Source organism: Sturnus vulgaris, chromosome 1, assembly GCF_052056855.1.
Source record: "Sturnus vulgaris isolate bStuVul1 chromosome 1, bStuVul1.hap1, whole genome shotgun sequence".
Taxonomy (NCBI): domain Eukaryota; kingdom Metazoa; phylum Chordata; class Aves; order Passeriformes; family Sturnidae; genus Sturnus; species Sturnus vulgaris.
The window spans coordinates 34,141,733-34,154,918 of NC_142243.1; the positions used below are offsets into that span (position 1 = coordinate 34,141,733).

At 39.6% G+C, this 13,186-nt stretch overlaps 1 protein-coding gene across 2 annotated transcripts in view; it reads left to right on the top strand.

Moving 5' to 3' along the window:
* CREB5 (cAMP responsive element binding protein 5) overlaps nt 1-13,186 on the top strand; it is a 257,254-nt gene that overhangs the window by 84,195 nt on the left and 159,873 nt on the right. The gene's annotated exons all lie outside the window — the stretch shown is intronic.

Here is a 13,186-nt window from a genome sequence, read left to right on the forward strand (position 1 = left end):
CTGTGTGAACAAAACCATCCATGTTTAGCACACCTGGTTACTTCCAGCAAGTATGAGATTCTCATAAGTCACAATAACTTGTTTTTAATTGTACAGAAACTGCCCTGATGGCTTGAGGGTACAGATTTTCATCACACAGCTCTGAGAATTTGGGCAGGGTTATACGTGAAAATGTATGGATAAAAAGATATGTTAGTGGACTAAGAAAGAAACAGCAGTATGGATTCATTATCTGTCATTTGTAATTTGGTCACATCAATTAAGTGATGTGACCAAATTACAAATGCAAAAGCAGTCTCTGTCCCCAGTCATTACCTAAATAACTGATGATCAACATTCAGTCTTTTCAAGGTACAACCAAAAAGTGAAATTCTGGCACTGAAAACTGAAAATGCAGTTATTCTTGAGATTTCTTTCAATATTCTTGGTGTAGGCCACAGGCTCTGTATCTCCCATGGTAGCTGGGATGGCCCATGGCATCGAGCTCTGGGTTACCCAGCCATGCCCAGAACACAGATTCCATCTGCTGCCCTTGTTTTGTGCTCCTGGACAAGCTCCTCAATTTTCCTTTTTACTACTATTTCAAGATTTGGTTCCTAAAATATAAATCTGATAGGATGGGTCAGACAAACCTGTTTGATAGATGTGTCCTTTGTATATTTTACATCTAGACAAAACACAATGTTCACTGAGATTTCCCTTGGAATACCATTTGCCTGTGAATCCAGTAAACTTATTGTCCTTTATATGTCCCATTCTGTTCAAAGACAGGGGACTGGGAGAGAGGGAGGAAGAAACAGTTTCTTTTTCAATTTTAGAAAGAAAAACATTAACTAATGCCATTATTTGCGTTAAGGATGATTAAGCTCCTGTTCAAATTGTGACTTAATAGGTCTAGTGGTAATTATGATCCTAATTAAAAACATAAAAAAACCCCAAACAACTTTTAATACTCAGTGGTGAGGTGTTTTATGTAAGACTGTACTTGGCTTGCAAACAATTGTTTCTATATAATGAGAAAAAAACTGCATGTGGTTTTGCAAGACCCTGTCAGTCAGGTTTTAGGTTTGTGTTGGTTCGGGGCCACGGTGATTAGAATCTCCAAAGTTGGAGGGGCTGAGGATAAAAAGGCCTTTTCCTAGTCAGTGGTGTGTCTCATTTGGGCAACTTTGTCATGACATATCTTAATTCTTCCCTGTGACTGAATCACACAAATGTTTCCTAAGTCTGGGTCTAAAGCTGCTTTATTGGGAGGCAATTGTCAGCATTTTAGTCTCTGTGTGAGTTGGTGTGTGAATGAGACTTATGGTGTGACCTCCAGCATACTCTGTTCCCTATTCTTCCCTCTTCCTAGGAGGTTTTGTTTTTTGTTCATGGTGTGTCCTAGGAGATAATTGCTGTATTTTCAACTTCCTCTACTTGCCAAAGTGTTGAGCATCCTTTGTTGTCTTCTTTTCCTTCAGTCTTTTCCCTGTGGTGTCTGTTTTACTTATTCAAAGAACATATCTTGTCATTTCCATTTATCATCATCTTATCCTTCTAAATGTGCTAAGAATTATATCCACGACTCATGCATGAGGAATACAGACTGGACAACAGTTCTGGTATCAAACAACTGAAAAAAAAAATTCCAGATGAATTCAGAAAATATTTGAGTTCTTCAAAGTTTGGTCATTTTGATTTGGTCTTGCAAAGTTGAGATTGTTTAGCCATTTAACTACCCAAATTCTGAGGTACTCAAATCAGTGGGTTTTGGTTGAGTTTCCCTTTTTTAAAAATCATCTGAATCTGCCTCAAAACGTAGATGAGTCTTTACCATGAAGAATTGTGCCAGGGAAAATGCCTTTTAATGAGCAATAAAGCCAGCAGAGAGAAACTGGGCAAAACTCTCACTGAGCTCTGTAAGAGCAGGATCAAGCCCTGAAGGTTATATAGAACCATCTTGTAGCAATATTCTGATTTTTATCACAACCACAAATATTTTAGTGTCAGACTATGGCCAAGCCACCTGCAAATGTTTATGATGGCCTTGCTCCAATGAAAACAGGGAACAGCAATGAAAGTCTTCATTTAGCCCCTGTTTGTAGGCTGTGCTCTAGTAACAGAGAATGGGACCCACCTGTGCCCGCACACAGCTCGTTTCATGGTGAGGAGTGGGTGAGTTTGTAGCAGCTGACATTCCCAAGGGATGTAATTTTTCCCTACTTTCGTCTCTCCTTTTCTTTCTTCTCTCTCTAACCTTTTCCCTCCCTCCCTGTCTCCCTCCTTGCCTCTCATTTTTCCTATCCCCTGCTCTGGGGGCTTGCACATGAAATGAGATATTAACGCAAGGCATGGGAAAACATGACAGAAATGTGCATTATTGAGCAAGCCTTACTGGCACAGTGTATGTTCATACATTGTTTCAGGTATTAAGCTTCAGCTACTACTGAACAGGCACCCAGCCAGATTAATCAGATAAAAGGAAGAGCATGAAGGTTATTAACTTAAAAAATAAGACAGGGTGCAGCCCCACTTTCCTCCCACCATGTTCCTTTTGTTGAGAACAAACAGCAACATTAGCATTGCAGCGAGCTGGCAGGTTGGTTTAAAGGTCCCAGATAGTATTTTTGTGGTGAGGCAGTCTCTAACCTCCTTGCCATCCCTCCTCCCTCCCAGCCAAGCCTTCAGCATGTGGGAGGAATGCTGGAACTAGTAACTACTTGTGCTGATGAAAAATCAGTTGAGGAACACTTAGCAGTGAAGGGTGTCTTTGGCTGATTAATAGCACATCATTTCTAGATAAGATACATGGAGGAAAAGCAGAATGGCATACAGAGGAAGGCAAGAAAAAAATGATATAAGACGTGCATTTGTCAAAGGTATAGAAAAGCAGATAAGCTGAATCAGCTCAAGGGACTCTGAACTAGGCTGTACAATAGCAGTGCTTGTCTTCTTTTTAAAATAACTCCATTTTTTCTGTGACTGAATATACAGCAGTGTGTGAGAGAATTCTGGGCAGACAAATTGGTGACAACACAGCATGGTGGTTGCTCTATCTGGACACATCTTTTGCTAGGAAAGATGTATTTTTCAGACTATCAAACACTGTTGGTAGCTGCAGCCTAACAGCATTCACAGAGAAAGTAACTTGTTTTAAAGCTATTTTTTCAAGCTAGTAGTGGACATAACTGGTAATTATTCCAGCTTGAAACTCACTGGTACAGCTCTGCAGCTGATAAAGAGCATGGGAGGATGGAGGATTGTCACAGATGCAGCAAGTTGTTAACATTGTTGTAAATGGAGAGTGAGAGTGAGTCCAGTTCCAGTGAACTAGGGCTCCAAAGTAAATGGACATAGAACTCTAACCATGTGATGTAGATCATCTGTTTCTAAAGTGTTGTAGAGCATTTTAATTGAGATAAGATGGTCTTCTGGCACAGCATCAAAAGGGAAAAATTGCAACCACATTTGGTGAAATGCAAGCAGGTAGGAGAAAGCAACAAAAGGGGTTTGGAAGATGCCTCTGGTGCCTTGATATTCTGAAGAATCATGGTACCAGTGGGAGAACAGCCTTTCAGTCCCCACATGCAGCATTCATTTTAACACCTATGCATTGCCTTACTATTTCTCTCTCTTTCCTCTCATGATGCCACCTGTGTGTCTCTGGTTCCAGTTTATCGTTGTTTTCCATGGGTTTGAAGGCTTTTCAAACAAAAGGGCATGGGAAAAGTAGTCAGAAAAACTGACTACTCCATGCATGTAATGGGACTAACAGAGGTTTGGTGGCCTTGGCCATTTGGAAAATGAAAAAATCCCTCAGTCTTAATTGGAGGGTCTCAGATGGCAGAAGGACAGACTGTCTCTGTGGCAAGCACAGGAGTTTCACCATAGCAAAAGCTATCTGAGACTGCAGCTGCTGGTTGAGTTCTCAGAGTATCCTGCTATCATCCTTTATAGCTTAAAGAAACAGAAAAGACTCCTGTAAGAGACAGTCACAAGCAGAAACCCTTCCATAATGGACTTGGAATAGGCAGATGACTGAGAAGGGTCTTTGTACATCCAAGAGAAAGTCTCTCTTTAAGCTCTTAGTAAGTTGGAGTGTGTGGCATCAAAGAGGCCATGGAATGATGTGCTTTTATTAAATTCAAAGACGAGAAATCTGTGATAAAAGCCTCTGTTTTAAGTCATGTATTTGAATTGAAGCACCACAGTATGTTGTGAGATGAGAAGAAATATGCAGTGAGAGATGAAGTTTCAAATGACCACTCGGTCGCTTGATTAAGTCTATTCCATAGCCTTGGTTGTGCAGCATGTAATAACATCAGTGAGATCACTGGAAGGGGAGGAAAAGGGAGAGGTGGGAAGAGAGAGCATCTGACAGTGTCATTCTGTCCAATTTTTTTTTTTCCGTCTTTGTACTAAAAGTTGGGCTTTAATTCCTGTTTAATGGTCCAGCTTCTTTTTTCCTCTGTTTATGCTAGGACATGTTTTCTGTAGTCCCTTCTACCACAGTGGCCTTGGCCAACCTTGACATGGAAGCCCATCAAGCCACATGTGAGCAGCAGCCACAAGTCTCTGCGAAGCTCAGGTGAATTACTCAGGAAATTATCACAAGGGAGCCATTCCCAGAAAGAAGTTGTCTCATTGTAGACACACACATTTAAAGAGCTGGGGAATTGCAGCTTGGAATTTTTCAGCTTGCAAAGCTTGCAGTTTTTCAGACCTGAATTTCTCCTGACTCTCAGGTCAATTCCCAAGCTGATAACCTAACTATAGTTCAGTTAGGGAAGAAGTCTCCCAAGGTAATAATATGGTGAAAAACAGAGTAGAATTCATAATAAAGATTAACACCTGATGTCTTTCCCATGGGAAACATCCTGAGGTACGGTCCCATAGATGTTTTTCCCAATTGTCCAATAAGCTACTGTCCTGTCCTAGCTCCACGTAACATGCTTTAAAGACAAGCTGTCCGTTCAGTGAATTTAACCTTTTTTACCTAAAAAAGTGCATGTATGTTACTATCCTTTCTATCCTTTCTCTCTCTTCTTAGTGCAGTAACCACATCTCATAGCCTAGCTTAATAGAGAGGGTGATAGGGAGAAAATGAGCTGGAGCCTCTCAAGCTGTTCATCCCTTTTAGCAGCTGCTGCCCAGGTCCACACACTGACCTGCAGGCTGAACCATGCTGCTCTGTCTGCTCTCCAACCTCCTCTGTTGTTGTTTGCATTGCATGTTCAGGAGTTGCTGACTCAATTTTTCCCCATACTGCTGAGTCAGGAAGAACAAAAGCAAACAGTGCCAGTCTGTGTGTCAGGCACAGCACATACAGGTGGTTGTTTACAACACCTCTCTTCTATCCTCAAGAATAGCAAGAACTCCTCTGCTTTCCCAAAAACTCCTCCTTGCTGTAAGGTCTAGGAAGGGGCTGGAAAGTACTGGCATATATCAAGGTGACTTTGGGGGCTGAAAGGAGGATCATTAGCCATGTAATATATAGCCTTTCAACCTGAAATGAAGAGAGTTTAATGTGTTTCTTACCTGACTTGAAGTCAACTGTTATCCTGAAAGTTACACACTTGTTATATATGTTGGTTAAATTTATTAATGAAGTGTTTTATACGTCACACTTTCTACTTGACAGAAGTCCTAAGTTTGTTAGAAATGTTGCTTTCTCACAGCAAGACAAGAACACCAAATCAAAAAGTGTAAGGAGTATTGTGTAGCTTGCTGCCCATTGACTCTTACTAGGATTGTTGTCTTGTGTTATGAGAAGAAACCAGCCCTCTCCCTCTCCTGATGGTTGTTTGAGATAGGCAGTGAAACCATGCTCAAGCCAGTTCTCATGCAAATGATTTCTAAGAAATGGATCATGATGTTTTTGTCCTGAAAAGCTTGTCCCACCCAAGAACTATAGGAAAACAAGGTCAAAATAGTGTACTGCATCCATAATTTTGTCTGAACAGAAATACTGAGCTTTCATATGCATTGGTTGGCTCTCACATCAGAGAAAGTAATAAATAGGACTTAAATATGATATACAGAACTTGGAGAATCTAGCATTGATTCCTTAATTTTAGTTCTTGGTATCTCTTACATACCTCCTGTATATATAATACATACACACTGTATAAATCTTCTTTAAAGGTGTCATCAAAATTTATGGGCAGAGCTTCTGATTTATATGACTCTTTGAACTAAAACAGATGTAAAATCATTTTTTGGGTGGAAGAGGATCTCAGAATTGTAGTGGGTTTGATATGACAGATCAAGCTTCCCCTAGACCAGAAAAAGATCATTAGGGCTCTGCACAGCCGAATCACATAGCTCTGCTCTTCATCACAGATTCGTGCCTAACATGCCCTGATGCATGATTCCAGTGTGTGTTTTATCCAAGTGTCAGCCTGTTTGACAGGTAACTAAGCTGCAGTAAAACACTAACTCAAACAATACAGACTTTGTTTAGTGTAAGGCTTTTTTAAAAATTTCTTTTCATTTAAAAGACCGATTCGCAGGTTCCAGAGAAGTAGCAAGCTTTGGGATGCTGCCTTACACCATGTCAGTTCAGAGAAGGTTTGCTGGCTATAATGAGTAAAAAATGAAGACCTTCATGTGTAAAGAATTCTGATAAAAGATTAGTTGCCTACTAAGAAGTTATGTTTTTATCTGTTTCAACAAAGGAATTGGCACTGATGTCCTTAACAGAGAACGCCTTGATTTTACATGGCTTGTCTTGCCAGTATCTTTTTTGAACACTTCCAAAGGAATATAAAAACATGCTATAAGTTAATAAAGTGTTAACACTTCGGGTTGTTTTTTTTTCTTTTTCTTTTTTTTTTTTAAGGTGGTACTTGGCTGCAAACCAATTACAATAGTTCAGAGGAAAGTGCCTGAGGGAAAACACAGGAATTACAGACTTTGTGTAAAGGGTATGGATCCTATTTTACCACCTGTAAAAGTAGGCCTCCTTATTAATTGATGAGTTGAGTTTTCAAAATCAAAATAAATCAGTATAGTTCCATTTGAGGCATATATATGGTTCTATTTATGTTTATTGTCAGGCCAAATATGCATTTGAAAAAAACAAACCAACAACAACAAAAAAAACCCCAAAAATTCCAAAACACCAACAATTTGAATAAAAGGCATAGATAAATCTGACAATACCACCAAAATTGGTTCTTCACAGAAATGAAGTTATGCTTGATTTGGAAGGAAAAAAAAAAGCAATTTAAATAAATCCATCATTTTGGAGACCTTCTAACAAAGTTCCACTTGGTAAACCATAAATTTAAATTCTCTTAGCTATGTTTATTAAAAATTTGTTGAGTTAAACAAGGAACTGATGGCTAGACAGAACCTGCAGGTAGACTGAGAGTGCAGGAAAAGTGTTCCTTGGAAGAAGGAACAAATTAGAGAGTGTGTTTTAGAAACATTTGCTGCTATGAGCATCTGTGTTCTGCCAACAGAGACGTTTATTCTGAGCTCACATAAATGAAGTGGAATTTTGCCAGTAAAAGAAGGGGTTGTGTTACTCCAGTCGTAGGATCCAGGTCCTAATTGGTTTATGAAATGAAGGGGGCAATCTTTGAGCTATTACCAGCTTCCTCTGCTGCAAGTGAAGTGAATCGCAGCTGTTCTGATAGGGTCCATAAAACTTGGTGAGGTAATAAAATGTTTGCAGTGAACAATTCTCAAAATGAGTGAAATCCAAATCCCTAGCTTATTTGACAGTATTAAGAGAATTGAATGTACTTCCTGGGGAATTCTGAATATTATGTTACTTTTATCTAGTTCTGTAAGATCCAGGCTCACCAGTGCTGTAAATATAAGGGCTCAAAGTAACATTCTTCTTTTTTAACCCTGCAGATTGAAATGCATTATGTACATATATACATATGTGATACAGGAAAAAGCTGTGTTTGTTGCTCATTTTCTAATGTTTCTGGCTTGTACTTTTTACTTCTTTATACTTTTCTGTTTCCCTGTCTTTTGCTCTGTTTTGTTGAGATTAAAAAAAAAAAGCATGGTTAACATCAAATGATGCTATACAGAAATACTTCAGCTGTTGATCCTTAAGATTTTTGTCAAACCACTTAACATTTTCTAGACTTGGTTAGAAGTCAGATATGTTAATTCTACTTCTTAGCAGAGCAGTTGTTCTGAGCCATTTGTTCAGTTCATAGTGGTTTTGACCTAAAGATCTTTGATGTGAGTTCAAGTCCAAACATACATTTTTGGTATCATTGTATATATTGAGGAATTCACAATTTTCCTTGAAAACCATTCAGTGTTAATCTAGAATTCTGTTGTTCTTCTCAGCATTGCCAGAATTAAGCATTTTTATGAAGGGTTTGGATATCTTTAAACTTCTTTTGCTTTTCTTTTTTTATTCTCCACTGTATAGAAATGTCTGTGATTTCCCAGGCAAAGACAGGATGATTGCACCTTTGATAGCAAAATGCTCTAAAAAGGATACAAATAGAGAACATAATGAGAAGTTTCTTAGAGTAATGGATTGGGTTTCCAGGCTGGTTAAGTGTCAGCTGGTTGGGCTTGCTGCTCACCCTGCTGTGAGCATCCCCTTTCACATCTGAAGCTGGTCACTTGCACAATGTAACATCGAAGCTTCCCCCTTTATATCAGTCCTTGTATGACAGATGTTGCTCCTGCTGCCTCAGACGGGATATTGGCTCAGGTGTCTGGAGAGTGACCAGCCAGCATTTGAGCCATAAGGTGCTGCTTGAAGGGCCTCTGATCCTTTAAACACTTTGGAAGGGAGTGCTGGCAACAGTGGAATATCTGTTGTCCTTTTCTGATAGGTGGTTGCTCATGCTGTATGTCCCTGGCTTGTAACATGCAGTAGGGTTGTCCCAGGTATTGCACAGGAAGGTGTGCAAGAGATGCACAGGTCTGAATGGTGATGGTCTCCTGGAGCTTCTGGGCAGAGCTGCATGCAGAAAGCTTTCCCAACATACTTGGGGCTAAAGCTTGTGTTCTCAACAAGTGTTTTTGAGCTGTTATTAGAAAATGTCCCTGGAGAGATGAACTGCTGACTTAATGTGCCTAAAGGAATTTCTCTTTGGACATGCTGGACTTCATTAATTCATTATTGCTATGAGTTGTTGATGTAGCATTTTTGGGCACCAGATATAAATTAACATAATGAAAGTGGGCAAAAGGCAGTAGTAGTTTTTAACTACTAGTAGTACCTTCAAGCAAGATGGTCTGTTAAGCTCAACAGGCTGCTATGGATGACTGATTCTGGTTGAAATACAACTACAATATTTGAAGATGTTAACTGTAGCTCATAACCAAAGGAGACCAAATTTGGACAGATCTTATTTTATTTTTCTCAATTTATGCTTGTTTCAAGTGGTTTTGTCTGAGATTATATGGCACAAGTAGTAAACTAAATTCAGACTGACAATATGTAGTCTGTAGATGACAATTTGAGCCTGTCAATACATAGACCAAATGGAAGAATTGTGTCAAATCGTTACCTCTTTACAATTACTTTCCTTCTTATTCTGTTTTAATTTCTTCTTTCTCTGAAGTCTGTTCCAGGCTCACAGAGGAAAGAGACCTAGAGTGTTGTTGAATTTTTTCTGATCTGTAGGAAAATAAAATAGGAAGCAAAATAATATTTCTACTGTGAAGTAGCAAAGGAAGTTGAAAGAAAACAGTCAGTGAGTTCTCTTTGTGCCATACTAAATGGATATGGAGAAAGATATGGAATCTGGGCTCCATGACAGGGAAGAAAATCCATACTTTCTTCCAAATTTTCCCCTGGCCTCTATATTGTTCTATTGTTCCAATAAGAAATCTGTGACTCAGAGGATTTATTCAAAATCTATATAAAACATAATAGGCAAAGTTCATTCCAGAAGCCATCAAGTGAAACTATACTTCTCTGTAGGGAAAGCTGGGGTCCCTTCCAGTCTGGTCTTTTTCTGTGCACAGCCTGGTAGCATGGAGCTTTTTGTTGCACATTAATGCAACATCAAGAGTTGTGGGGCCCTAAGTCCTATAAAGCAAATGCTAGAAACAATATTGGACCCAAGCAGAACCCATAAATGCAGAGGGAAGCAAAACCCCATATATAAAAGAAAACAGGGTGGAGAACAAAAGCACAAAACCACATTTCAAGCCTCAAGGGGGGAAAAAAATCAGTTTTTGTTTTGGAAGAAGCATCCTTGGAAATGTTCAATTTTCCTTATGACCAAGTTGGGAAGCTGTAAGTTGTGTCCTTAAAGACAGTATAAATGACTCCAAGCCAAAAAAAACTATGCCATGTTGAAAAGAAAGCCCCACCACTGAGGTATACATTTCCTTCTTACTCCTCCTGCTTGCCCATTAGACAAACAGGAAAGTAGAGACACCCCTGCCATGTTTACAGGCCCTGCCTTGTTATTTGTATGATGGACAGAGAGCTAAGAGCTGTGTTGCCAACACTGCTTATAGGAAAAACCTGGAAGTAATTAAGAGACCTCATTTGTTATTGCTCATATGTTCACTGGTGGAAATTACTTGAGAGAAGAGTTCTACTGGTACAGAACAGTGGTAATAGAAATGTAGAAAAATGACAAAGACAAAAACAGCTTTCGGCAATAGGATGTAAAATATTATTCTGAAATAATTTCTACATTGGTTTTGAAAGGTTTTTTTGTGTGTTTTCCAGTAGAGAAAATAGAATGTAATTTGCCTGAACTAGAGGATGACTTGTAATGTTTTTACTTGTTCCTGATTTATTTACTTGAATGAAACCTATGAATTACAGTGGGAGTTTCAGTTGAGTAACATTCAATATTGTGTTATTTTATTACTGGGTCTGCTGAGTGTTCCTTTCTATGGTGTCTTCTTCCAAGAGCTATGAGCATTGTGAATCTTTTTCATGTTACTTTTTCAAAATCAAGACTATGCATTGCAAAATCAGCTATCCAGGCAAAGGGACTTTCAGTATTTCAGCACACTTCTCCTTTTCTACCTACATTTCTCCTGAGCTGTCTGCTTAATTCCAGATCTGCTCCCACAGGCTGATACAGGTCTTTGTTTACAAGTCGGGTCACAGGATATGAGGTGAGTGTACCTGTTGTACAGTGCCTTTCTTGTTGTTGTTGGTATGTGATGTGCTTTTCTGGGTGGGAAGTGGCAGTACTGTTATTTCACCTGAGCAAGGCAGAACACGGTGCAACAGAGAGGAGTGTTGATGAGTGAACAATGAGTCATTAAGGCAAAGCAGAGTATTGTCAAAAGCAAAACAATCAACAATTCCAAATCAGCTCAAGTTGGTATCTGAAGATTTCAGGCTTTGTTGGAATTTCTGTTTGAAGCTGCTCCTCTGTTATGTAGTGTGTGTTGGATGCATTCTCTGTTGTGACATTTGCTGTGACAATGTGAGGCATACATATGTCTGCATGCTCACACAGATTTTCCAGGAGATGTGATCACTTAGAGTTGCACCTATGCACTCTCGTTCCCTCTGCTTCTCCTGCTTTGCAGAGCTGGACACAATCTTTTACTAGAAGCTGTGACACATCTACTTCCAGTTCAGTGGTGGCTCCAGGCTTCAAACTTGCAGCCTAATAATGAACCAGGCTAAAGGGCTGTTACTGTCAGGAATAAAGCCACGTACTGTAACTGAGAATAATCAGTTTGGATCGCATTCGCAGATTCTTTGTATTAGCTTTATCGGGTCAGGCCATCAGAGAGCAGATAGACAGGTAAGACCAAAAGACCTCTGAACCCAATTAAAGTTGTACCACAAAGAAATCAAATTCATGTGGTTTACATTTCAGAAAGTTACATTTGGTGGGCTGTACTTACTTTTATTCTGTAACCTAATGCAGACCATGTGAACATTTGAAACGCTTTTAACAGTTAACCAGCTCAAATAACACAGAACCAGAGCAGCAATAAAGAATGAATTAAGACTGATTGCAACTACAGCCAATTTTTTTTCCTCATAAAGAAATATAAAAGGCTGATATATTTAAAAACTACCATATATATAGTAATTTTGTCTTCAGGTTTTAGCATGACAATAGCCATTCTCTTATCTTTTAAAATAAATGTTTGGTTTAAAAAGCAATCCTAAACCCACGGTCATTTTTTTTTAATTTGCAGTGTTTCAAGATGAGTTTGGATGTGCTGTGGAACCACTGATAGTCCCATTGATGCACATAGTTTGGGAATTGGTCATACAGCTCTGAGATAATCCTGAGGAGCTGACATTTAAAATACTTGGCACAATAAGAGCATAAGCATGAGAGGATAAGAAAATAGGTGTTTTATTAGTGTCCACTTTCTTAAAACCTCTAGATGTGTGTGCAGCTTTTCATTCACAAACACTTCTTGCTTGCTGACATTAGATAGGCCTTACATGTGGAGCAAATAGAGGTTCAGCTGGTGCGGACTGCTGTGTGTTCAGTTTTCTTATTTTCTAAACAAAGAGTCTGAATGAAAGTCTTGAAGCCTCCAGGAGACTAGGCTGGAGGAGGACAGTGCTAAATGTGCCTGTGTCCTGCACCTAACTTCAGGAAAGTGTTGTGGTTTACATAAAAATGGAAGAAAAATGACTGGCTTGCTTAGCAGCAGAATCATTCAGTTGCATCAGTTTCCTTATTTTTCCTCTGTTATGATTCTTCAGGACTTTGAGAAATCTTCTTGGTGTTGGGAAAAGTGATCAGGCCCACAGCTCTTGCCTATGTGTTACATTCTCTCCTGAAGAAAGAAATTCCTGCAGCCCCAGCTCTTTCCTAGGGTCTCCAAGACACTGAAATGCAAAGCTGGTGCCATTCTGCTTCCTGGCACAGAGCCACCTGGCTATCAACAACCGAGCCCAGCTTCCCAGCTCTGGAGCAGGATTGCTATCCTGGGTGGACGCAGCTCCTTTCATTCAGCAGCTGTCCTGATGTGCCTGTGTACAACAGCTTTCCTCACTGCTCCTCGTGTGGAGCAGGTTGCTCTCCTGTCTTTTTCCCCCCTTTTCCCATAAGCTTTTGGCACTGATGTGGCAGAGAGGGCATTCAGGCATGGTGTTCTCTATTTGGCTGGATTGAAAGCTAAAGTTTTATATCATCCAGACTCCTGTGGCTGCTGTTCTTCCTGTGGGCCATAGAAGCTGTCCTTCTCTCCCTGGGCTGAGCACCTTGAAGATCTGTTGTCTTGCTTACTTTTCAGAAGTGGTCAAGTAGAGAGGAAACAC